Consider the following 26,624-nt stretch of genomic DNA (forward strand, 5'->3'; position numbering starts at 1 on the left):
TGGCCATTAATTTCAGTGGATTTACCCTGGGAATTGAAATATCTGTCAATTCCAGTTCTCTCAGATTCTCATTTTTCTTCCACAGCAATTTGCATTTTTGTTAAAAAAAGTTGTCATGAAAATTCTTCTCTTAATAAACACCTTTTTGTAGACACTTTTAGCTAATGTATACATTTTTGCAACCAGTTTCTCCTAGCGTAGTGCATTTTGTATGTTAGTTTCACTCATATATTCATTTTTTTATGCACGCTTTCCCTTCATATGATTTTTTGTAAATATTGTTTGGTTGGTGAACTGCATTGCAATATTTGAATAAGTGTGGATTTTGAAGGATGGCTGTGTTTTGGTTCCCGTGCTGTTTTGAAATGCAAAGTGAATTGAATTCCTTGCCCATCCCTAGTCTACCTGAGTAGGACTAACACTGGAGACAACGCAATATGTATTGCTCAGCATAAAACTGGCACTTTTACAAGTCTCTCTAAATACACATTTTGAAAGACATGCGGATTGGCTTTTCCAGAACTGTGTAGCATACACTGTGTAGCATAAACAGTTCATGGCTTCCCCCAAACAATCCTGAGAAGCGTAGTTTGTGAAGGGTGCTGAGGGGAGACCCCAATTCCCCTCACAGAGCTACAATTCCCAGAGTTCCTTAGGAAGAGGGACTGACTGTTAAACCTAATCTGGGAATTGTTGTGTTGTGAAGGGAATAGGGGTCTCCTAACAACTCTCAGCACCCTTCACAAACTACACTTCCCAGAATTCACTGGAGGAAGCTAGGACGGTTTAAAGTGGTATGATACGACTTTAAACGTATGGACTGCCTTCAAGTCAATTCTGACTTATGGGCGACCCTATGAATAAAGTTTTCATGGTAAGCAGTATAGTGCAGATGGGGCCTTAGTTGTCTGACAGCTTTTCACCACATGAACCTCTCTCTTCCCTTCAAAGGATAGTACCAAGAAGGATTCCATCTTTCTGATGAAAGTTCACACTAGCTGATAGAGCAAGTGGGTGTAGGGTTCCCAGGTTCATGGCCTGAGACTGGTCCTGCATCTTTAGGAGAAGAGAAAGTCAGCCAAGTGCAGGTGTTCTTGCAACACTATAATGGGAAAAACCACAGGGTGGAATTCTCCCTTTCCCCTGCACAACTTTTAAGATACAGAAGACCTCTTGGAGGCCGGGCCTGGTTTGAAGGCCTTATGGGTGCCAACTGTCAGGCAGACCTTGGGAGCAGCTGAATACACTAATCCTTTCTCAAAAGATGCAAATTGCAAAGTCGTTTTCTAATGCCAAGTTGACTGACTCCTCCAAACCAAAGAATTTAATATAGCACTTGTCCCTTGAGAAGGAAAAAAAATAGATTAAACCCCCTCTTGAAAACTTTGGTAGTTGGGTTTAACATACTGTGTGCCTGGGGCTTGCTACTTGAATTTTTCTTCAAAGATTCACTGCAAAGTATCTGCCAGTTTCCTCCTCTAACCCCCACCCCCTTTCCTATTTGCCTGGTTAGCCTTTAAAGGAGAAAATTTCATTAACAAAAACCATGGATATAAAATATAAAAGCAGAGATCAGCTCCTGCAGTGCCAGAGCCAAATGTTACTAAAAAGGATTAGTTTCTTTCACTGTTGAGAAATTTCTCATGGAAGACCTTGGCTGCCCTTTCGATATTAAAACTTCCCAGCAAGTATTACACAGGAGTTTTAAATTAGAACGCACTGTCATTGGGACTGTTATAAACTGTTAAATATGTCCTTTTTGCAGGCTGGGCTACAGTTAAAGGCAAGCCCACACTGTTCTGTGTTCTGAAGTTGTGGGGATATTGGCCATTTGTGGTAAGAAGAACCTTGGTGATGGGGACTGTAGGGAGTGCTATGCCAAAATCTGCCTTCCAATTTCTCCAAAGTTCTTTTCCTCTGCGAATGAAGGTTTCATTTCTTTCCTTTGTTCTCAGGTAATTTCACATATTAATTAGAATTTTGCTAGAATTCTGCCTAGTACTGACTTTTGAGCTTGCCTTATCATTACAAAATGGCTGAGGGTGTTTTATGTATTGTCTCTCTGCAATACTCCCCTTGAGAAAAGGTTGCCGCATTTGGGGCTTTTCAGTTTAGAGAAAAGGTGAGTAAAAGGTGACACAACAGAAGCATATAAAAAAATTATGCATGATGTGGAAAAAGGGGACAGAGAAACATTTTTTCACTTCTCATAATGTTAGAACTCATGGGAGATTCAGCACAGAAACTACTTCCTCATGCAGCACATGGTTAAACTATGGAATTTGCTTCCACAAGAGGCAGTGATGGCCACCAACTTGGATGGCTTTAAAAGAGGATTAGATAAATTCATGGAGGATGCAGCTGTCCAAGGCTACTAGCCATGATGGCTGTGTTCTGCCACCATAATCAGAGGCAGTATGCTTCTGACCCTCTCTAGGATGTATACCTTAGCATGGTGAGGGGGTGTGAGAGTGAGGCTAGACTCTTAGCAGGGGCACCCAAAGCAGAATGGTCAAAGCTGAGACACCAGAATAAGATGCATCCAAACTCAGAGGAAGCCAATGGTAAACCACCTCTGAATACCTCTTACCATAAAAACCCTATGAACAGAGTGTCCAAAATGCAACACGAGATAGTGCTGGAAGATGAGACCCCAGGTCAGAAGGCACTCACCGAGCTACTGAGGAAGAACTAAGGACAAGTACAAGTAGCACTGTGACTAATAACGCAGCTGGGTCAAAGCCGAAAGGAAGCCCAGAGGCTGATGCGCACAGATGCAAAAGGAGAGTCTGGAGTTGTACGACGTACACAATAGGAACATGGAATGTGAGAAGCATGAACCAGGGAAAGTTAGAAATTGTCAAGCAAGAAATGGAACGCATCAAGATTACAATACTTGGTGTGAGCGAACTAAAATGGACGGGAATGGGACATTTCCAATCAGGCAACTACAAAATATTTTATGCAGGAAATTAGAAATTAAGTAATGGGGTTGCTTTAATAGTGAGAAGTGATGAAGCAAGAGCAATTAGGAGCTACAACGCAAGGTCTGAGCGAGTGATATTAATGAGATTAAGTGGGAAACCTATCAACATAACCATCATCCAAGTCTATGCTCCGACGGCAAATGCAGAAGAAGAGGAATTGGAGAGATTTTATGCAGAAGTACAGGAAGAAATTGATCACACACCAAAACAAGATGTGCTGATACTCATGGGGGATTGGGATGCAAAAGTAGGGAACAGAGAAGAATTAGTAATTGTGGGGAAATGGGGCTTAGGAGACAGAAATGAAGCAGGACAAAGACTTATACTGTGAAGCCAATAATTTGTTTCTTGCAAACACATGTTTCGAGCAACCGAAAAGACAACTGTACACTTGGATATCACCAAATGGTCAATATAGGAATCAAATTGATTATATAGTTGGTAGCAGAAGATGGAGAAGTTCCATACATTCTGCAAAAACAAGATCAGGAGCAGACTGTGGTACAGATCATGAACTGGTCGTATCGGAAATCAGAGAAAGCTAAAGAAGAAGAACAAAGCAATCATAATGCCAAAATACAATTTAAATAACATCCCAGAAGCATATAAAGATAAAATAAGGAACAAGTTTGAGGCTTTAAACTTAGTTGACAGAGAACCAGATGAACTATGGACTGAAGTCAGAGACATTATCAGGGAAGAATGCAAAAAAAAAATACCTCTAGTTAAAAAGAGAGAAAGACCTCAATGGATGACTGAAGAAACTCTTAAAATGGTTGAAGAGAGAAGGAAAGCAAAAGGAGATAGAAACACGGTCTCTGGAACTGTCACGTTTGGGATGCTTTGAGACACAAATGATGTTTTTGCCATTACTTGTTTTCTTTGGTATGTGGGTCTTCTTGTGGACTAGAAAGTTTGATCTTTGACCAAACATTTTCCCACATTCATTACATGTAAAGGGATTTTCTTCAGTGTGGGATTGCTGATGTATCACAAGGCTTGATTTCTTACGGAAGTTCGTCCCCAAAATCAGGCATTTATAAGATCTCTCTGGCTTACAGATCTTCAAGTGTTTCACAAGAACCTTTTTCACTTTAAATCTCTTTCCACACTCAGAACACTGACAGGACTCTATTCTTGCCGGCACCCTTGGATGGCTAGAGACAACAACCTTCAGTATTTTGGGACTGGTGGACAATTTTACTATTATGCTGCTGCTTCTCCCCCCCCCCCTTATCTTCAGGTTTTCCATAACCTTTACACCAGAAGCTTTGTGAGGATATCATCCATTCAGGAGTTTATTTAAGTTCAACATCATTCATGACTCTTCCTTTACAAGACTCTTGCAACAGATGGAATTAAAGAAAGAGAGGTTGCAATCACTTTTTCCATACAAAATGCAGCTAATCTGAACTCACACAAACGTTTAGATTGCGAATAAAAGAACTTCCATATCTTAGATCTTCCACTATGTATCTTAGATCTATGAGTCTGGTTTAGAACAGTCCTTTATCAGGCATGGTGAACCTTAAGGGTGGTATTAAACACTAGTCCTACTCAGAGTAAGCCCACTGAAGGTAATAGATATGATTAACAGGTTCATTAATTTCAGTGAGTTTACTCTGAGTAGGGCTTAGTTGAATACAGCCCTAAGCCTTTATTTTCTCCTGCGTTCATCCATCCCAAACCCTTCTCTAGAAGTTGACAACCGATAGATCAACTTAAGGCAAAGTTATCTCATACACAATCTATCCTTCTCATTGTCTCTGTTCTTTCTCCTTTATAACTGTCTACAATGGCAGAAACTCCAGACTCACAAACAGAGCAAAACATGCCCTACTCCATTGCAAACCCCTCTATTTAATTTCTCCCCCTTCTTTGTTTGTTTTTGAGCCATTTTTTTTCCTGACAACAATAATCCCCTTTTAAATGCTGGTTCCGCCAGTCACATAATGGACCTTCCCTTCTGTTATCTGACCGGCAGAGCTCGTAATGAGTGTTTAATTATAGTTTATACAGCCCACTTTGGTCTGAGTGGAAAAAGCTGCTTTGTTACAGTCAATGAAGTATTTAAAGCTATGTCCAAGTTAGGGACGGGTTTATTAAACACTTGGGTAAGCAATAATAAACTAACATTGATCGAGCAACTTGATAGCTTTCTTTTATGTGCTTGGGGAAGGGGGGACACTCAGGTCCAGGTAGAAGCATTTAAAGTAACTTGGCACAGGAAAAGAATCTGTTCACATGGCTGCTTCAGGAGGCAACATTGTCTGATGTAACTCAATCTGCCACTTGTCTAAAAAACGTTGCTTTGCCACCACCAAACTGGGCCGGGGGGGTGTCCTGTAAAAGGGGAGGAGGAAAAGGAGGAAAGTCTTTGCTTCTAGCTAAAAAAGGAATGTTGCTTTCATCATGGAAGGCTTAGCACTGAGACGGGGAACCCGAGTCCCTCCAGATGTTCCTGGGCTACAACTCCCATCATCTTTGACCATTGGCCACGCTGTTTAGGGTGATGGGAGTTGTAGTCCAACAACATCGGGAGGACCTCAAGTTCCCCGTCCCTGCCTCAGAGAACACATTAGTCAGGAAACATGGACTGACAGCATAGGAGTCTTACATTCTAGGAAAGGGGTAATGGGTGAGGACAAGGCCCTTGGTTCCATCCCCAGTATTTCCAGGTAGAGCTGGGAATGTTCCCTGTCTGAAACCCTGGAGAGTCTCTGCTGGTCAGCATAGACCAGGGCTGGCTAACTTATGGCTTTCCAGACATCATGAACGTATAATTCCCAACATCCCTTTGCATTGACCATGGTAGCTGAATCTGATGGGAGTTGAAGTCCAACACTATTATCTTTCTGGACTGAGGTTTTGAAGAAAGATCTGAAATTATCCATGCTGCCATTCAGATGTTACTCTAGTTGGCCCTCCTTTTGATGTTTAAGGATTGTCACTCTGATATTTTCTTTAAAGAACTTCTAATGCATCTTTCATTTGCTACTCTTCTTTCAGTTGCTCAAACATGGAAAACTTCGGATAATTTGAACATTTCCCTTGGGTATAAAAATACCTGGAAGATTAACATTTTTGGGGGGAAATATACTTTTTTTTTACAATCGACTCAAAGCAAAGCTAAACCAGGCACATTTCATGTGATAAAAGTCCAACAACATCTGGAAGACCACAGGTTAGAAACTGAATGGATTAACGGTGACTCATTCTAAGGAAGGTTGCTATGTTTCTATGAAACAATGAGTTCCAGAATGTTTTGTGTTGATAAAAGGCAGGCATATTTATTCTGCTGACATAGAATGCTAGATGTCACACAATGTGGCATATTGATGACAAAACAGAGCTCTCAGCACTTCCTCATGGTGAGATCAGTCTTCCAGTTCTGTAAAAGGGTTATTTAACAGCAGCAGCACTGCTCCCCAGCACCCCAAAATCATGTAAAATAGGATAGTCTGAATGAGCAAAGGAGGAAAATCAATGGTGTCATATAAAGAAAAATGCTGTTGTTATGGAAGTCTAGAGGATATACCACTCAGGAAACTGAACAATAACTTTATTATCTCTCTCAAACAAGAACTCCAGCAAGATAAACTAAGTTCAGTGCCACCTAGTGACTACGCTATGTAATTACACTATCCACACAGACACGTTTGCAAAGAAATTTGCTGTCATAATGTTGCAAGGGAACAGGCTGGCTTTGTAGCATAAAGGATGGACAGGAAAAAACAGTGAGCAGGTCAGAGCTCTCCAGAAACAGGAAGGAGCACTATGAATTAGGGATGCCTTATGAAAGGATGCAGAACAGGCAGAAGAGCATACACATGGCTTTGCTGAATCAGATGAAAGGATTATCTGGTATGTTGCTTCCAACAAAGACCAGAAATATGCGTCTCTGAGACCCAGAAGAAGGAAAGTGACAGCCAACCTTTGTTGTTGGTCCTCATCATTTCATATTTAGATGGGGAATCACACAAGTTCAGGAGCTCCATGTGCCTTCACTGCACATGCAGAGCTCTTTAGTCCTCCTCCTCCTCCTCCTCTACCTATCACCATTGTACTTCAGATTTATACTATACTTTATGAGGGTTGAAACTCAAAGCACATTGCATGCATTTTCCTGGTAAACTTTCCTGTAGTGAGACGTATCAGTATTATTATCATCTCTGTCTTGGAGACAGGGAAGGGTTTGAGGCTTGCTTAAGCTTGCCTACAGAATACACGAAGCTGTGGATTGGAACAGGCCACATAGACCAGTGGTCATACACTTGGTTTGCCTGCCAAAGGCCCCAGGATCAATCCCTGGCATCTCTGCTGATCTAAAGAATCGGAGAGCAGATGATGTAGAAGATTCATTCTTCCCAGGACCCCGCAGAGAGTAACTGCCAACCTTTAGAGTGGGGGTGAGGAACCACAGCCCCCGGGGCCAAATGCACCCCTCCAAGTCTCCCCCCCTCTCTCTGGTCCTTGTGACTCTGCTCCGGCCACACCCTTCACCAGATTGGCTTTGCATCCTCTTTGAGTGCTTCTGTCTGGCTGGACTGTGTCCTCGAACTCTAATCATGCTCCTTGCTAGCTTGGAGGGATGGAGAGATAGAGAGGGGTACGTGAGTTAGTATAGAAACAGGCCTACAAAGTTACCAGGGTAAAATTAACATCCATTGCATGACCCACTTTCACTTCTGTTCTTGCGCACCACTGTCATTTGCCCCCCAAAAAGTTGACCATTAGGCTATGTGGCCGTCGGGCTGAAAAAAAGTTCCCTATCCCTGCTACAGACACAACACTGGACTAAAGAGGCTGAGCTTGTGGTATAAACAGCTCCTGGCGACTTCCTGAGTCATACATGGTTTATCCTCTAATTCACTATGCCAGCTTTCCCCAGACTGGTGCCCTGCAACTGTCTTGGACTGGGAGGGTATTGGGAGTCATAGTCCAAAGCCATTGGAGAGCGCCAGGTTGGGGAAAGCCGCAGTGCGCTATAGTAGTCCTTGAATGCTAATTATGCCTCATATGTCTCAGGTACCCTTATATGTTATTAATTTAAATATATTTGAGAATACTAAGAAATGCCAGAGTTTTTTTTTAAAGCCTTCCTCTGTTTCATTTGAGTACTTTCCAACCAATGCAGTCATATTGTTGTCAATGGTTACATGTTACATTGCAATGTGGTATCGCTGCATCTTGGGAAAATGGCATTTGCACTGAATGTCTGCCGCAGGAACCTTGGATAAATATTCTATTGTCCACTATCATTTATATCTAATATGAAGCGTTCCACACAGATCATCTTTAATCCTTGTGCTTGTTAAGGAGCTTAAAGAGTAAAAATCAGTTGATTTCAGGGTCTTTTGTAGTTCAAGGTCAACATGATTATAGTCCTTTCTCTGTGTCTTTATTTAAAGGCATGGACTCATCACAGTTTCCAAAGCTCAATTCCATTTTTGGTCTCTAATTAGAAGCTGTCCAGGAGTATATTTGGAGGCTTTTATATGCGAGATCAGCCCCTTGCCCTGGGACCAATTATAGAAAAATAGCTTTACACATTTTACTGTTTGAATATCTGATGTTCATACATGCTGTCATATTTTATGGTGAAGGCATGATAAGAGGCATACCATTACCAGCTCAGGACACAACTGCATTCTCATAGCATTAAAACCCAGAATGGAGATGTCGCTATTGGATAGAATATGCTATGCACATCTAAATGCTTCAACTCAGCCAAGTTTGGGTTTTAACAAAAATGACAGGGTCAATAATTGTTTGAAAACATTCTCTTCCATTATTTAAATGTAGACATGGAAGCCAAATGGAAATAATCATATGGTAGAGACTTGAAGCACAAGAGTTGGTTGATTGTTACTTATCAATATTTAAGGCTCAGACTCCCCCAATTTGGCACTTCCTGGTAGGAATAAGGGGAGGAATTGGTTTGGTCATTTTTTCATGGTGGTGGATTGTCGCGATGCAATGCTGCTGACCTTGCTTATGGATCAGAATGCAACTCCCAGTCAGACTGTGCACTTCTCCAGATTTGCACAAAAAATGCGCAATGCATTTTGAGTGAGTCACAAAAAAAGTATTTTACATAAGACATCCATATTCTTTTTACTTTAAAAATACCCAGAATGCATATTTTATGGATGAATGCATTGAAAAGTGTGTATTTTAGGTTTTAAAAGTGTATTTTGTGCATTAAAAGTACACACAAAATGTGCACAACAAGGCAGAACTACGCAGAATGGCATGCAAAGGGTATTTGATCGAATGGACCTATGATTAGGGATGTAAGAAGGAATCATTTTCCATTCCATTCATCACATACAACACTGTATCTGTTCCACTGTCGTTTGTATTCTGCCAAAATCTATGTTATGCACCTCACTGCCCACTGTGGTGAAGTAACTCGCATAATTTATGCAATTAATTACATAAATTATGTATATTGCATTGTCATTGCATTAGACCACCCCTTTCATTTCATTGCAAAAGGGGAAAAATATGTAATCAAGTACATATCATTTGTGGAATGAAAGGAAGAACAGTGAAAACCGATTGTATCGCTGGAGTAATTTCCATTCCAGACATGGAACAAACAATATCTGCTCCAGTTTCTGTTTTCGTTGGGATGCTCTGACATTCCTACCTGTAACTGAGAGGCACCAAGACTGAAAAGGGATGGAATGAGATGCTCAAGAGGGAAGAAGGAATCCATTAATTGGCACCAGGAGAACCCTTTCTATGAATGAGAAGAAGAAGAAGGAGAAATACATTATTATTTAATAAATAGGCCAGTCTCCCTACGTCACAGCAATCTGAGATGAAGAATTGGATTTGTGAGCAAACCTTATGATTCTTAAATGATCATTCTTGATCATTCTATTAGTACAAATCTTGTTTATCTTGCAGTATTACTATATTAATATTGTTACTTTTACAAATGAATAAGCAGTGTCCAAACTCAAAAAAGAATTATATTACATGTGGAAAATATAGAGCATGACCCTGCAAACCTTCCTTAAGTCTTATTTATTTTAATGAGAAAGTTAAGCATTGTGCTTAATTCTCTCCCATTTCAGTCAAATGGTACTTTTAATTCTAGCTGAAGAGTTGTGTCTGTGCTTAGCGCATGTCCTTAAATGAAGAAACTGCATTTCTCCATTCTGCTGTGCTTCCGGAGAGTTTAAAAATACATTTTACGTGATATTCAAAATGCCACTTCATTCTGTATTTATTAATGTCCCAAAGGGATTGACTTAATTATGGTGGGTGTTTTGTTTAGTGGGGGGGAGAATCATGCACCAATAAAAGGAAGGAAAAGGAGGAAGAGAGAGAGGAACTAAGATTATTTCCATGATTGAATTCAATTTATTTAGAGTATTTTTAGCCCATGCTTCATCATAATGACTCCACTTTTGCCTGTTGCAAATTATGAAATCGTAATAGAACAACCACCCCCTTGCTTTCCCCTTAGGTTTCTAGGGGACTCCCCAAAGCCACGGCTTAGGGTTCAGCACATACAGCAGTCAAGCCTTTCTACGTCTTTCCAGCTCCCAGCTTCACAACAAACTAACGAACACAGAGAGATGAACTCCTGGCCTCAGGATGTTGGAGAGAATCACTCTCCTGCCAGACTTCCTATAGCAATAGGACTGTGCTGGACCGCATATTAAGATGCAGATCAGCCACTCAACAGGCCCATTAATTCACAAAGGGATTGAGTTGGCCTGAACTATTAACTTATGAAAGGAACTGGTTTGACCAGTTCAGCAGATGCCTCTGCTACAACTCCATCTAAACAGATTCAAAATCACAGGCTGCAATGGGACTCAAAGACATCATCCAGACCACCCTAACCCTATAATAACAGTGCAGTCATGGTAGTGCACTTTTAGGACACATCGATCTCAGCAGGAGAGATTTCAGCATGTGCTTAACCCGTTCCAGTGACATTAAAGAGACTTTGAAGTGCTTCAATGTGGCTGGGTTCTGCCCAATGTTTTTGCTCTATTGCATTTACAGATTGGTTCCACCATTCCAAAAGTTGGAAGGAGGCCTTCCCCCCCCCTTTTAAGGAGTTTATACATTATGGAAAACAAGTCGACAGCTTGTCCTTATAAATATGAAGGTTTCCTTCTCTACCCTCATGAATCTGAAAAGTCATTGCTTAAAAAAAATACACAAAACTACTGATTCAGCAAACTGAATCAAACTAAGCATTCCCTGAGCAAGTTTTGCTGACCAGAGAATACTCTGGCAATTTAATTTTTTTGTCTAACATTTACTGTACATTTTTCTGCCTTCCAAATATTATTATGTTTACAGAAAGAGTTCCATTTCCTGCAGAAAAGTTCCATTATTGACAATATGAATATCACTGTGAAATATACTCCAATACCTCAAGATGCTCAGGGAATTCAGTTAGGGTCCCTGTGGAACATTCCTTATTTGTGGTCAGCAAGGAAAGCTCTGGAGTGCACCATATTTTCCTGTTTATAGGTTCCACTTGCTTGCAATGATTGACCTCATCATGATAGAGAAATTGCCCAGAATTGAGAAACCCATGTTGCCGCCATTATGTCACATTGTGTGACATCAGGCATTCTGTGTCTGCAGAATCAAGGTGCTCTGCTGTCATCAGCACAAAGCAAGCAAATTACTAGAACTTATTGTTGCCTGTAATATTCAGCTCCAAAGCTCAATCCTTGGAAAGAACACAGGAGGTGGTCTTAGAAAGGCAGTCCATCTAACACAGCTTTAAGGATGGAAGGATCTGTCAATTCTTTACATTCTCTCACATTGTCATTTTTCCAGTCTTAAATTCAGTTCTCCACATTTCTGCAACCATTTGCAAGGTGCTGTTTTTTAAAAAACAAAATCCTCATTAGAATTAATTGGTATTTTAGTGCAAATTTCTCCTAATAAACACATTTTTGTAAGCAGTTTTGAGTAATGTGCATGTTTTTGCAAGCAAATGTCCCTAATGTATTGCAATTTTGGATGTTATGTACACAAATATATTCATTTTTATGCACATTTCCCCCAATGCATTTTTGTAAACACTGGGAGGCTGGAGGACTGCATCACAAAATTCGGAGACATGCCAGTTTCGAAGGGTGGCTGTGTTTCAGTTCTCGTATTGCTTTGGAAAGTGAGGATTTGATGCATTTGCCTTTAAATGCAAACTGAATTAAATTTCTCCCCCATCCCTGCTTACCACTCATGACTGAGACCAGCTCTCCAGGGTTTTAGACAGGACTGTTTCCCAGCCCTACTTGAAGATGCTGGGGATTGCTTTTGGAGCCTTCTGCATGCAAAGCAGGCACTCTGCCACAGAGCAAAGAAGCTTCCTGTCATCAAGGAACCAAGGCTTTGACAATCATTTCATTTCCCCATCCCTTCTCATAGCCCCTCATATCGTTTCTCTATTACTATTATTATGTTGTTGTTGTTGTTGTTGTTGATGTTGTTGTTCACCAGTACGTCCCAGGGAGGGTCACAACAATATAAAATACATTATTAAAAACAGTTCAAGACAAAACACATTCACAGCCAGAGAAGATCTTGAAAACATATTTCTCAAGTGTCAAAAGCCAAGATGAAGAGGTGTGTCATCTGTGTACGACAAATTTACACATATGCAGACCCTCTAGGCATCCTTCTGGAAGTCCCTCTGACTGAATTTCCCCCTGTGTTTCATGGTTCTGTTTTACTTTATTCTGGTCATGGCTTATTGCCATTTATTTTTCCTAGTGCTTTGCTGAAACTACACACACACACACACACTTACTTCCTTGACACTTTTCTTCTTATAGACATTTTCTCTGAAAACTCAAGAGTGGAATACTGGCCACAGCTGATCTTTGAAATACTTACAGAACCAAATGGAGGCAGATCTGTCAACCCCTAATGGTGGTGACTTGCCTATCCCTTCCTTCCTGTCCATTGTCCTCAGAGTTGGCCTAAGACAGGGGTTGCTGATCTTTTTGGACCCATGGGCACATTGACAAACTGGGAAAACTGCAGTGGGTACCACACACATACATCAACCAAGCCCACAGCACAATGAATTTCATTGACTACAATAGAATGCTTTTTTTCAAGTCTGCTTTAAGTTGGGCGAGGGCACACTGTGGGCACCAGGGAAGGCCTTTGTGGGCATGCATGTGTCCATGAGCACCATGTTGGTAACCCTTCCTTAAGGTATGCCACTGCCTAAGGCAGACAAGCTCAAGTCTTCCTAGCCAGGCCACTGCTTCTGGTTCCTTGTCCAGAGTTTGCCACTCTCCCAATATGGTGCCAGCCACTTTCACTCTTTCCCACCTGGTGAGCAGTGCTGGCAGTAGCAGAGGAATAGAGTAGAGTGGCACTTTAATTGGCACCTGCCATCTTAGTTCTTCAAAATGCATTGGCTGACATGACATTGATGTCACATCAGACATTGCATTTGGTGAAATTTAGGATGATAGCTCCCTAATGCTAGGGATGGATCAATCTGTCAATTTCAGTTCTTTCTGCTTCTCATTTTTCCCAATCTTAAATTCAGTTCTCCAAATTTCCACAGCAATTTGGTTTTTTTAAAAAAAAAATCCTTATGAAACTTCACCAGCAATTTAGTGTAAATTTATTCTAACAAATGCAATTTTGTACGTAGTTTTGACTAATATACACATTTTAGCTAACCTTTTCCCTCAATGTAATGCATTTTTGCATGTTATTTTCACTAACATATACAATGTATGCACTTTCTCCAATGCTGCATGCTTTTTTGCCCATTGGTTGAACAAATGCATCCCAGTTGAATTTGGCTGGACAATGGCATCACAGTTGAATCTGGAACAATAGCTGTGTTTTACTTTGCGTATTGGTTCAAGAAGTGCAGGTTAGGTAGTTTATCATTAAAATGCAAACAAAATCAAATTTCTCCTCTTTCTTCTCAAGTGTCAGCTTGTCTCCAAAGTTATGGTAGAGGTGGTAGCGAGTGGGCTGGGGAGTGGGCGGGAGGCAATGATGGGTAACAGGGTGGTGGGGAATGAGCTGCCTTCCCAGTCTGCCATTTGAGCCCAGTGAGGCTCAGCATGCCTCAGAGTAGGGCTGTCCTCCCATTTCTTCTCCCCCCAAAAATGTGTCACTAAAATTAAGAAGCTCAATTTGTTCTGATTGCAGAATTTTGAATCTGGTTGCAGAGATTATCATATCAGACAGGCCCTTACGTGTTCTCATATATAGCAGGATGGGATGGAAGAACCAGGTATTTGGAAATTGCTCTTTCAAAACACAGATGCACCATCCCATTCGTAGGTATTTAATCACCCAACATTTTCAATTAAGTGTTTCTCACTGTGAGAGGGTGGGAAAGATGGCTGAGGAAATTGATTTCCTTCAGGATAATGCATCTTTTCCAGTCTCTGGCCCAGTCTTGCAAGCTCCCCAATCCTTTCAGAAGGATGCAGATTAGAAAGTCACTTGGTCACAGGGCAGCAGAGGGCACTCCAGGCCAGAGCAGGTTAAGTTGTGGTCACTTTATCTCTTGTTGTTGACGCAAAGGCCTGAGGTCTTCCTGCCAAAAAAAAGAGAAAAGTGTTTACAAGCAGGTCAAGGACTTGCTAGCAGATAACCATTAAAAAAACAACTTTGCTATTGACAAAAGGAGCAAAAAAAGGTGTGTTTGCAGATGCAATGCTTCCCATCTGGGACAATCAGGTTAAATCAAAATGGCATTTCTGAGGGTCTGCTTACAAAAGCTTCCTTCACACACCCCATGAGCCTTTCAAAAGTTCTTCTTTCCTCTCAAAAGAAGTTACTATGCACTTGCACTAAACTTTTAAAAAACTTTGGACTAAATCAGACTTGGGATTTACTGCTGGTCAGACAGTAGCCAGGGCTCGTTAATGTCTTTTACTTTTAGACTCTGCTTTCTAATTATAAATATGCCCCCCTGCCCCCCTTCCTCTCTCCCTCCCCAACCCATAGCTCATGAAAATGGTTCACTGTGAGTGAACCTTACCTGGTGTTAGCTTTCATGATTGCCTCCTGAGCACACCTCCTCCCCCAGCCCAAATCCAGAGCAGGTTCATCAAAAGGTTCCCTGAAAAGTTCAAGAGTCGTTCAAGCAAGCCCGAGTCAATTTATGGTTTTGTACGCCAGCCATGTGACAAAGGCAGCTGGGATTCAAAACCAGGGCAAGCTCACCAGATCAAATGAGGCTTTGCCTTCAAATGACACATCTGTTCAAAAGCCAGCTAGCCTGGAATTTGCAAAACATACTGGATTTTACATAGGCCTTTTCTTAGCAAAAGGATTGTTTTGAGCTATCCATCCATCTACTCATCTATCTCATGCCCTCTAAGTAGGGAAGGGAGAGGGATCTGTTGGGTCTACTTTTCAAAACAGATGAACCGAATCTGACGATCGCAAATGAAAATCCCAGTTGGATTGCACACATCCCCAAATTGTGCAGTGTATTTTCAGTGTGCAAATAGTGACCACAAAATATGTATTTGCGTAAAGGATGTGTACAACATGCACATTTTTTTCTGGTACATGCATTGAAAAGCATAGAAAGATGTGCATTTTAACATTAAAAGTGAGTATTTTGCCGATTTGCTACCAGGCCAGGTTCAAGGTGTTTGTGTTAATTCACAAAGCCCTAAGCAACTTAGACCCAAAGTACCATAAGGACCGCCTGACTCCTTATGTTCCATTTCAATCACTGAGAATCTCTGATAGGGCATTCTGGGTGGTTCCGCACATAGCCCCTGAGGTTTGGTTGGCCTTTACTAGGGACGAGGGATGGGAAAGGCTGTCAGTTTTCATTTCTCTCCTCTCCTCTCTTTTTTTATATCTTAAATTCAGATCTCCACATTTCTGCAGCAATTAATTTTTTTAAAAGAAAATCCTCATGACAATTCTTCAGCATTTTAGTGTGAATTTCTCTTAATAAACATACCTTTGTATGTACTTTTCCTAGCAATTCCTCCTATTTTGTATTCTGTTTTCACCAATATGTTCATTTTTATGCACACGTTCCCCGAATATTGCATTTCTGTAAATATTGCTTGTTTGGAGAACTGCATAGAACAGATACATGTGAATGTCATAGTACAGCTGTGTTTCGTTTCTCATATTGTTTCAGAAAGTGTAGGTCTGATAGTTTTGGGTTTAAATGTGAACTCAGTCAAATTTCTCCCCCATCCCTCCTCCTAAACATAAAGTTTGCTGGGATCACATCTATACCATACATGGAAAGCACATTGCTTCGTCCAAGGAATCCTGGGAACTGTAGCTGGCCCTGTCCTGTGGAACTCCCTACCAGTAGAGGTTTGCAGGAACTTTCCCTGCATGCTTTTAGATGTCTTCTGAAAACTGCATTGCTTAGACAGGTCTTTGCAATATGATTTTTTTCTTTTTTAACCAACCCATATTTTACTGATTTTATTATAATCTTGTAGGTTGTATATCGCCTTTCTATATACTTTTGTGAAAGCATGGAATATAAAATATTAAAATAAATAAATGAATTATGTGAGAAGTGTGCACGTGATGCGTACAAAATGCATACAATGGGATGGAATGGCACGGCATGCAAGGAAATGGAAGAAACCTATGGCAGTGCCAGTGAGACTGAAATAAGATGGAATTAGCTGCTTGGCTCATCCCTACATTTCATGGATGAAATAAGGGATTTCTCATTCAGGTGCTAAAGCATTGCCCGCCTTCTATTTTTCATTGAGGAGGGCTGTACCCCCACTGGCATCTCCACCGTAAGATGTGACTTGGTTACCTATTTTCATACTCAAACTTGATTGCCTCTTCTCATATTAAGCCTGAGCCCCCAATCCCCAGACTTTACTTATATTATTTATTTGAATTAATTTGATTTAGGCCTCATCTGCACTACACATTTAAAGATTTATTAGTCACTTGTTACCAAGGTCTCCAAGCAAATTGCAACACTAATAATATATATATTTTAAAAAGTATGTATTTTAATTTACTGTAATGTTTTTGTGTACAATTTTAGTATGCATGTGTGCAATTTTATTGTAAGCTGCCCTGAGTGCCCTATTATATTTTATTTATTTGTTTATTTGTTTATTTATTTATTCTATTTCTATGCCGCCTTTTGGCCAAAAGGCCCTCAAGGCGGCTCACAAAAAAAAAAGGGGGGTAGAAGGGCGGAATATAAATATTTTAAATAAATAAATAAAATAAATACTATAGAAACAAAACTGTAAAAACAAAATCAAAACCAACCACAGGAAGCTTGGGCAGCGTCATCTCAGTCTATCAAATGCCTGGAGGGAAAGGCAAGTCTTTACCTGGCACCGAAAAGATGTCAAGGAAGATGCCAGGTGGAACTCACTGGTGAGCATATTCCACAGATGGAGAGCCACAACTGAAAAGGCCCTCGTCACCACCTTCCGAGCCTCCCTCAGAGGGGGAACCTGTAGTAGGGCCTTGGTTTTGCTAGGAAAATCTTCCTAGTATTTATTAGTGAAGATGGGGAAGGGGAAAATGCGACTTGCTTACTATTAACTACTTTGTTTCTGTGGCACTGTAAGGTTATCTAATACCATCACAAAGTCAATGCCCTTTTGTCTTTTTTTCCTAATTCCTCCCCCTCCTCCAAAGCACAAACCTATAAAAACAGAGTTGTGCTCAATAAACTCTTCCTATTAAAAATGACAGGGATTTTTAAAGAAATACCTTGCTTTAAAAAAAATGACAATGATTCTGCTTGAAGTGGAAGAAGTTTCTCTAAGTTCCTTTCCAAGCTGTTAAAGATTAGCTTGATGTAGATAAGCCTATTCCCCAACTTCATTATCTGTCTTCAAAATGCACCTTAAGGACTACTTAATAAAGTCAAGGTTACGTGAAGAGTATTTCAGTGGAAACCAGTGAATGACTGTTAATAAATCTGCATTACAGATTGGAGATTTTGTCTCTGTCTTTCATCCCAGGAATAGAGGAGCCCTCTGTTCTCCCCTTCTTCTTCTTTTTTTTTAAAAAATAAACACGTGTTGCCACTTTGCTAAGGTCACCAGTTTGAATCAGAGGCAGCCGCAGTAATGGGAAGAGCATTCTTCAACATGTTTACAATTACGTAAACTCCACTGCAAAAAAACCCAATTTTGACTAACCCCTGAAAAAGAATCCCAGACAGTGGCGAGGGTGGGCAGTTGCTGTGGTCCCAAGTCTAATAAAGGGGCCTCAGCCCTACAAGCACTATATTTTTTTTCTCTCAAAACGCTCAAGAAGGTAAGAGGCAAGGGAAGAGAATTCTCAGTTTGGACATACACTCTCTGCCCACTTGAGGGAGGTCACTAAACGTGCCTTGCTCAAAAGCCCCCCAAATCCTGGAAACATCACAAGAAAAGTAGATACATGGATCATTTCATTTGTGACGCTCTTTGAAACTGCAAATTTGATTGTTCATTTCCTATTTTTATATATACGTTCAATCCCTGGCATTTCCAGGGAGTTCTGGGAAATTTTCCTGTCTGAAATCACCCTGGAAAGTACAAGAGAACTCTCCCCTTCTGCAGTTTCCATCAGTATTCAGAAGCAATACTACCTTAGGGCATAGCTACTGTGGCTAGTAGCCATTGATAGCCTTATCCTCTATGAATTTCCCTAATCCTCTCTTAAAGCCATCCAAGTCAGTGGCCAGCACTGCCTCTCGTGGGAGTGACTGTCATAACTATGAGGAGGCCCACCATCTTAAAACTCATATGTGAAGATGCATTCTTTCAGGCACTGGGGTCCCAAACCATGCAAGGCTTTATAGCTCGAGGGCTGCATTCCCTTCTGGGCAATCATCTGAGGGCCACATGCTATAGTGGGTGGGCCCAGAGACACAGTGGGTGGAACAATGGATGCAAAAAAGCAAGGAGGGAGGCATCCTTTTTTCCATTTTCTTTGCTATGGTTTATCCTACTTAGTTAATAGCTCTGTTTATATTTTCTGTGCTGAGTTCACATATAACCAGTTTTTGAAAGGTTTTTAGTGTTCATTTTTCACTATGTTTCATTAGGGCTGTCCTTTCTTTATTAATTTTAGCAACTGGCCAGCATCATGCAGAATGTTGTTTTGTTTACTTTGAGTAGATATATGTATGTCGCTCTTTTCATATTTTAGCATTTTAGAATGTATTATTATTATTTATTACATTTGTATACCGCCTCATAGCTGAAGCTCTCTGGGCGGTTTACAACAATTAGATGTAATTTAATTTAAATGTAAAGAATGTAATTGATTTTAATGGTGTTTTGATATAAGCTTTTGCAGATTGCCCTTGACAAAGGGTTGTGCCAACACCCAAAATGCGTTGGGCTGCAATAAAAAATTCTCATTCCCAACTCTCTGCTGTTTCCTGGTCTGGCACCTTGAGAGTCTCCCTCTCTTTGGCTGGAGCAAGGAATGGCAAACTTATTTTTGTACAGTAGGCTAGTTTCTAAACACAGCCCTCTCTATCCTCCACCCAGACAAGCAAGAGTCGTTATCAGTGTTGAAGGACACATTCAATGCCAGGTTAAAACACTCAGGCTGCAAAGTAGAACCAGTGAGGGGTGTGGCCTGTAGAGAGTTCCAAGGGCCAGAAAGAGAGTTCTGGAGGGCCACATCAGTCCTTGAGCCTGAGGTTCCCTGCCATTGTTTTATAGGTTAAAACCACTGGAGACCTTGGACAGCTCCTTGAAACTTCAGACAAAAACCCAGAGTGGATTCACTGCCCCACTGACATTGGAACCAGCACCTTGCATTGGGCATCTTCCCCCTCCAGGGGATGAGGAAGGCTGCATAGTTAAGAAACCGAGGTAAAGAACAGACAGGATAAAGGATGGTGTGATATGGAAGTCCAGGCATCACGAAATGGCATTCCCATACACCTGTCAAGGCTCAGAAGTTTTATTACCAAGGAATTTCACTTCTGCCTCTTATTCTTAACACACTGGCCAGCACCAGGCCAGAGAGGATTTGTTGATCTAATATAGATAGCGATTTTGTAGGTTTGTTGAGATTTATATAGACAGCACCTTGGGATCAGGAATTACATTTTAAAATGTAATAAAATGCTCCTTGGCATTTTTTTTAAAAAAGAAAAACTTACAAATACCCGTACTTAAAAAAGTAAACATCAAATAATCTCTGATATCTTTCAAGAAAATGTTGACATAGCTCAAGGAGCTTCATCCAGATCTCTGAGTCATTTGCTAAAGTCAACTTAATACACTCATCTGTCACTCCAGAATATGCTATTTCTTTCTGCTTTCCCCAGCCTGGTGCCCGCCAGTGTTTTTGGACTATACCCCCCATCAGTTCAAGCGGGTGCTGATGGGAGGGATTGCACTGGCTGCCAATTAGCTACCAGGCTAAATTCAAGGTGCTGTTTCTGGTGTACAAAGTCCTATGCAGGATACCTGAATGTTCATCTTACCCCTTATATACCCAATTGATTACTGCACTCTTCAGGTGAGGGCCTCCTGCAGATATCAACTTACCAGGAGCCTTGTTCTGCATGATAGAGGAATTATGCCTTTAGTGTTGTGGCACCTACCCTTTGGAATTTCGCTCCTGTTAAATGTTAGATAGGCACCATCTCTGTTATCTTTTCGGTGGCTACTGAAGATTTTCCCCTTCCAACAAGCCTTTTAAGTAGAGATCTCTGCCAGTCTACATTTGGATTGGAATTGTTTTTACATTTTTATTGTGTTATCACTTGTATGTTTACTGCCCTATGCTCCTTTGAGAGGAACGAACGAATGAATGAACGAACAAACAAACAAACAAACAGCATTCGCTGTTCTGCCAGTTTTAGCTTTTTTTTCATTCATCACATATCTTTTCTGTTTCCAAAAAATGCCCTAGTTTGCCCTATATTCTTCTTTCTTTCTTTTTCCTCTTATTATTTTGCGTTTCAGAAATTGGGTGACTCTTGGGGCATGGTCCTAGTATCATTTTCTTGTTGTTTATGCATTGGGTGAGGCACTTTTAAACAAAAGCACAGTGCCCCCCATTCCTATCCAGATCTCTCTTCTTTAGCCTTTTAAAAATTACATCTCCCCCCCAACATTTTATTATTTTAACTAAATTTGCTTTACCTCCCTCAAAATTCTTCAGAAGGTTCTGACAGCCAAAGTAAGTACAGTGCAGGAGCAGTCTCCTGATTTTGTTTTTCAGTCAGATATGATGTGATGGGGGGGAGGCTGCAAACTTGAAAAGTCTGATCTTTTATTGAGGTAAAAGGTCTTGAATTAGAAGAGTGTACATTCTGCCCCCCAATACATACTTCGTCTTCATCACAAGTCTTTAGCTTTTTAGCCCTGAATAGGTTTCATCAAATTTCCCTTGAATTTAGAGGAAAGTCGGAGACACCTCTTGTACAAGAGAGGAGTTGTTCTTTCTTCCATAAGCCCTGGACTCCCAATAAGAAATGTAGTGATAACAATAGCAGATGATACTGTTGTTACATTCATGAAATGGATGGATGGATGGAAAGATAGATATTATTATTGTGGTTGCATAATAATAATAATAATAATAATTCTTACCCACCATTCACCATTAAGTCCTGGGGGGGGGATTATGTCAGGTGTCAAAGGCCAGGGTGAAGAGGTATGGTTTGTATTGAACTAAATCCCTCGCAGAGTAGACATATTGAAATTAATGAACCTAAGTTCCCGTCATGTCTCTTAACTTCAGTGGCTTTGCTCTGAGGAGCATTAAATACCATCTTGTGCCTTCAACATATAGTGAAAACTGCACAATCAAGGCACCAGACACACCTCTGTAAGAAAGGAATGTTGGTGCTTAGGGGCTGCCCATCCCAAGGTTCTAATAGTGGTGGAGCTACCAAGGGGGGCCCTGATAAAGATTCCAACTAAGTTCTATTAATAATAGACCCACTGAAATTAATGGACATGGCCAACTTAGGTCTATTAATTTCAATCGGTCTGTTCTGATTTGAACTTAGTTGGGTGCAACCTTTAGAATCTATATACCACCCATATTCAGAGAGAGAGAGAGAGAGAGATCCTGCAATTTAAAATTTTATTTAATTATTTAATTTAATTTAAGTTTTGCTGGTCTTACCACAAGGCTGTTTGTTTCGCTCAGAATTCCTCAGATGTCTCACCTGAGCAGGACTCTCCAAATCCAGTTCTGGATTTCTCATGGAGTGGCATTCAATGGGAACTCTAAGCACAGACTTCTCATCTTGCCTCCTCCAACCACCTTCCCAGAGCAACCCTTGCTTTCTTGTTCTGGCCTGCCATGCAGGTATTGAATCCAGAGTAGCAAGTTGGGGAGGGGGGGCTGAAGAATTATAGAGAGCCCTCTTTGCATACCAACTTTGAACACTACCAGTACCAGATAGGTTCCACTCATCAATAGTTTATGAAGAGCTAATAAATCATTAACCAAGGCTGTGATAAATGGTTACTCACTTGTTCATCATTGAGGAGGAAGGAGCCAGTTGCCTGTGGGATGATCATGTGGCTTTCTACAAAGGAAACTCTTTATTGCTGTTGTTGCATTGATGAGGATGTACAGGTTACCTTTCCATACCGGGTGGGCATTGTTCTGTGTATCCTTTGAATAATGAGGCAAATCAGAGTGATTCAGGGCAGATTCCCATGTTCCCAAGATAGATCGTGCCAAGGCCAATCATGGTGCCCCCAGTTTTAAAAATAGTTCTTTTGCCTCTGATTTTCCAAAAAGATAAGTGCATACAACTCTTCCCCCCCACACACTTTTCATTTTCTTCTCTGAGAAATGAAACTAAGCTGACTTGGGAAACATCCAGAGCTTGAGAGGGGAGGAGATGGAGAGGTGGTGATGGGGAATCTTTTGATTTGACTGACAGGTCTAGCTTTTAACCATAGTGAATTATTTTCCCCGTGCACTCCAATCTGAGAGATTTGGGAGAGGAATAAAGTTGTTCTTCACATGGGTCACCATTCTCCTCCGGGTTTAGGCTGTGTGAGCCAGGTGCAAGTGGTGGTTGGGAAAGGAGAAGAGAATATATTATTTCTATGAGTGAGTAAAAGTTAGCTGAATATATTCCAGCTGTTTTGGAAACCCCAAAAACCATTATATGAGCTGAGCTTAAATCTGGCTTATATTGCAATGAGCTCTACTGATTCCAATCTTCACTGCTGCCAGGATGCCAGTATCACTGCTAGTCTCTACTATTTGAGGATGGGAGGCTGACAGAAACAATGCAAGACTGATCATTTAATCATGAAGCATCCATTAATGCTAGGGGAAATGGGAAAGACTGAACCAGTTTATGAACAGAGCTAGAGGGGACCTTATGATCACTAATTAATGTGATTGGGCCTGAGCAGGGCCTTCAACACTGCAGCTTTTGCTAGTAGGTAATTTGTTTATTTTATTTTATTCAAAAGTTATGCACCCCTCCTTTTTAAGGAGGTTCCTCCTCAAAGCGGCTTGTGATCTCCAATAAAAAAACAACTCCACCTGGCCATGAAATATGAAAATACAAAATGCACTGCGAGAATAAAAAAGTAGAACAGCATAAAAAGGTGGAGTCAAGAAACAGATAGTAAAAATATATGACAGATCATAAAAACAAGGGGGCCTCAGATGGTTGTGACAAGAGAGAGAGTCTTTTCAGTTGTGGCTCCCCATCTGTGGAACATGTTCCCCAGTGTGGTCTGCCTGGCACCTTCGCTGGTATGTTTTCAACACCTGGCAAAGAGTTGTCTTTTTTCCCCAGTCTTTTGATCAACTAATAACATATTATTTGTTATTAGTATGGTGCTAAAGCTTCCTGTGGCTGTTATGGGGGTTGTTGTGGTGGTTTCTTCGTTTTATTTTGTTTTTATGGTATGATATATTATACAGCCATGAGAGTGGCTGTATACTACAGCCAGCATGGATTTTTTGCATTGTGCAATGTTAAATTGAAAATACCCCCATGCCATTCTGTTGTTTCCCATAAGCTGATTTGAAAACAAAATCTGACAAAATTTATAGTCCTGAACTCAGAAACACTTGCTTAACAACCCTCTAAATTTTCATGGCAGTACACACAACAGTCAGAGAGACTTGAGAGTTCAAGGTGTTAAAAGAGAGAAAAAACAGACCCCCTTTGGACTTCATTGTTCTCACAATTTGCTGAAATTAATTAAAAACCAGCCATTTTCATAGAGTACCTGTAATCCTGTTTCTGACCTTGCTCCATACTCTGATCTTCATCTTCTGCAGTTTAAAATTTAAAAGAATGCCTAGCTGATTTTTAATTAATTTAAGAAATTTAGCATTGAAGTCAATGATAAGCCTAGGCATGCTCAGTAAAAACCAACTGTCAGTGTTCTAAAAGCCAGACTCATATAATAAATAATAATAATAATAATAATAATAATCTTGAATCTAGCTCAGTAATATATTGCATACCTGTTTCTTCATGAGAAGGGCCCTGTTCCTGGCTGATTGTTTTTTAAAAGTAATCACCAGAGACTGGGTGGTTGTACATACCAGTCATACCAGTAAGAACCAGTCAGTGGAGAGGGCTAAGGATTTGTGGAAAAGTAAGAAGTCTCCTCATCTACACTCACCTCCTTCCCAACAGAAACCACACTGACTCTGTTTAGCGTTAGAACCTTTTATCAGCTTTTCCTTGTAGCCATGAGGACTAGAAACTTGCCTGGTTTCTGAGGAATCCAACGTGCCGCCCTCAATTCTCCATTGAATCCCATACTCTAGGCATAAACTCATATTGGTGCCTCTGGTCAAAAACTGGACTGATATGATCGGCTTTGTAGCCTGGCTTTCTCTTGTATGAAACAAAAAACGCTCATGGCAATAAAATTGGAGTTCTCCTGCCCGAGAGCCAATTTGCCAGGATGGCCTGGGAATCCCTTGGAAGGGAGTGGGTGGTTTAAAAGATTTTTATGCTTGCTCGCTCCAATTCCACTGACTTAAAGGATTAAAGGGCTGAAGAAAAGAAGAAGCAGGAAACTGAAGTTGACATGAATGCCGCACAACTGTTGAAGTGTATACTCTCCTCCCTCTACCTTCCCCCCCTTTTCTTTCCCAGTTAATGAATAACTCTGGATGTTGTAACTTATCTTGCTTGGACTTGGGTAAAAAATGCTCTTGGACGGCATCCCTTAATTGGTGTCTTAAGCATGTCAGACATATCTGTCTTATCACAAAGCTTGGGGGAAAAAAACACGGATGCCCGGGATGCAAGGGGGGGTTGCTTTGACTTTTAAGATTAAATACTTTGTAGAGATCAGCTCTCTCTCTCTCTCCCCCCCCCACGTGCATACATGCACACGCACATAGACACACACACACACACTTACCCTTCCTGGGAAAGTTTGCTTGTAGAAGGCAATGCAGAGAGATGTGCTTCCAAAGAGAAAAGGGAATGGAACTACAGTACAAATTCTTCTACTGAGTTTGAGCTCTAAAGTGTGGACTAGAAAATCCCCTTGGAGTTGGCCAGCTGACAGATGTTTTCTTTGGGTCCTGCCAGAAGGGGTCACTGCGGTGCACGGATTTCAAGCCTGGAGATGCGGAAGGGGAAGAGGAAGATGCTTTGGAAACAGAATTAAAGGAGAGAGAGATTCAGTAAGCTTCCCATCTCCCCTTCTTTAGAAATGTGATGTTTGGCTAAAGTCTAAGCGGAAGCCCTTCCATTGTCACTGCAGCCTTTTTGTGAGTCTAATCCCTTGCGCAGGACATTCGATCCTCAAGCCCATGCTATTACCCCACAGAATAATATGGATGGCAACCTAGCTTGGTGATTAGGAATGCATAAACACTCAAAAAAACCCCACATTTGTTGAGATTTCCCATACACCCTGATGTGGGCAGACAGTTGAAATCCACTGCTGGAATTCAAAGGCATCCATTGCAACAACATGCAGCTATGGAGATGAGGTGCAGAGAAGCATTTGGGGAAAAATAACATTTTTGGACAGTGATAACCATCTCTTCCCTTAATTCTCTCTTTAAATGGGTTGTTCTCCCACTCAGTTACACTCAGAGTAGACCCTCTGAAATGAATGGATCACTGTGCCCGTTTTCAATGGTTTTACTTGAAGTAGGCCTAACAGATACAAGCCGTTGTGCCTTTTCTAAGTGGGGAATGACAGTTTCCAAGTCTGTGGAGGCCCCAAAATGGTGGTGGTGAGTGGTAGGATGGGTGAAAAATTCTATTCAGTTCACATTTCAAGCCAAATCTATCGCTTTCTTTCTGATGTAGAGTTTATGAGGGTTTTCACATTATTACCATACAACTGTACAGTCCCTTATTTCCCCCCTCCCAGCTTCCCTCCCTCCCTCTGCCCTCATGCCCCCCTTTTTTCTGATGTTCACTTGTTAGAACTGAAACACAGCCATTCTTTAAAATTCACACGTATTCAAATTTTGCAGTGACGCTCTCCAACCAAACAGCCTTCACAAAAATGCATGTGTTAGGGGAAAGCGGGCATAAAAACGAATGCATGAGTGAAGATAGCAGACACAAATGCATTGTACGACAAGAAACTGCTTTGGCAACATTGGCTTAACATTTGTTTATTTGGAACAATTTGTGCTAAAATGCTGGAGAATTTTCATGAGGATTTTTTATAAAAAGAAAAGCACAAATTG

General features: G+C 40.9%; 1 long non-coding RNA gene across 2 annotated transcripts; it reads right to left on the reverse strand.

The window, feature by feature from the left end:
• Positions 1–5,753: 5,753 nt before the first annotated feature.
• On the reverse strand, positions 5,754–25,471 carry LOC133369814 (uncharacterized). Of its 2 annotated transcripts, XR_009758997.1 has the most exons (4): positions 25,331–25,471; positions 22,442–22,586; positions 9,643–14,556; positions 5,762–7,565 (listed from the first exon to the last, which is right to left on the reverse strand). It is a non-coding gene; the product is annotated as an uncharacterized LOC133369814 (long non-coding RNA). The 2 variants fall into 2 exon arrangements; XR_009758996.1 differs by having other exon boundaries at positions 5,754–14,556; positions 25,331–25,438.
• Between the last annotated feature and the right edge of the window lie 1,153 nt (positions 25,472–26,624).

This window comes from Rhineura floridana, chromosome 14, assembly GCF_030035675.1.
Source record: "Rhineura floridana isolate rRhiFlo1 chromosome 14, rRhiFlo1.hap2, whole genome shotgun sequence".
NCBI classification, from domain to species: Eukaryota; Metazoa; Chordata; class Lepidosauria; order Squamata; family Rhineuridae; genus Rhineura; species Rhineura floridana.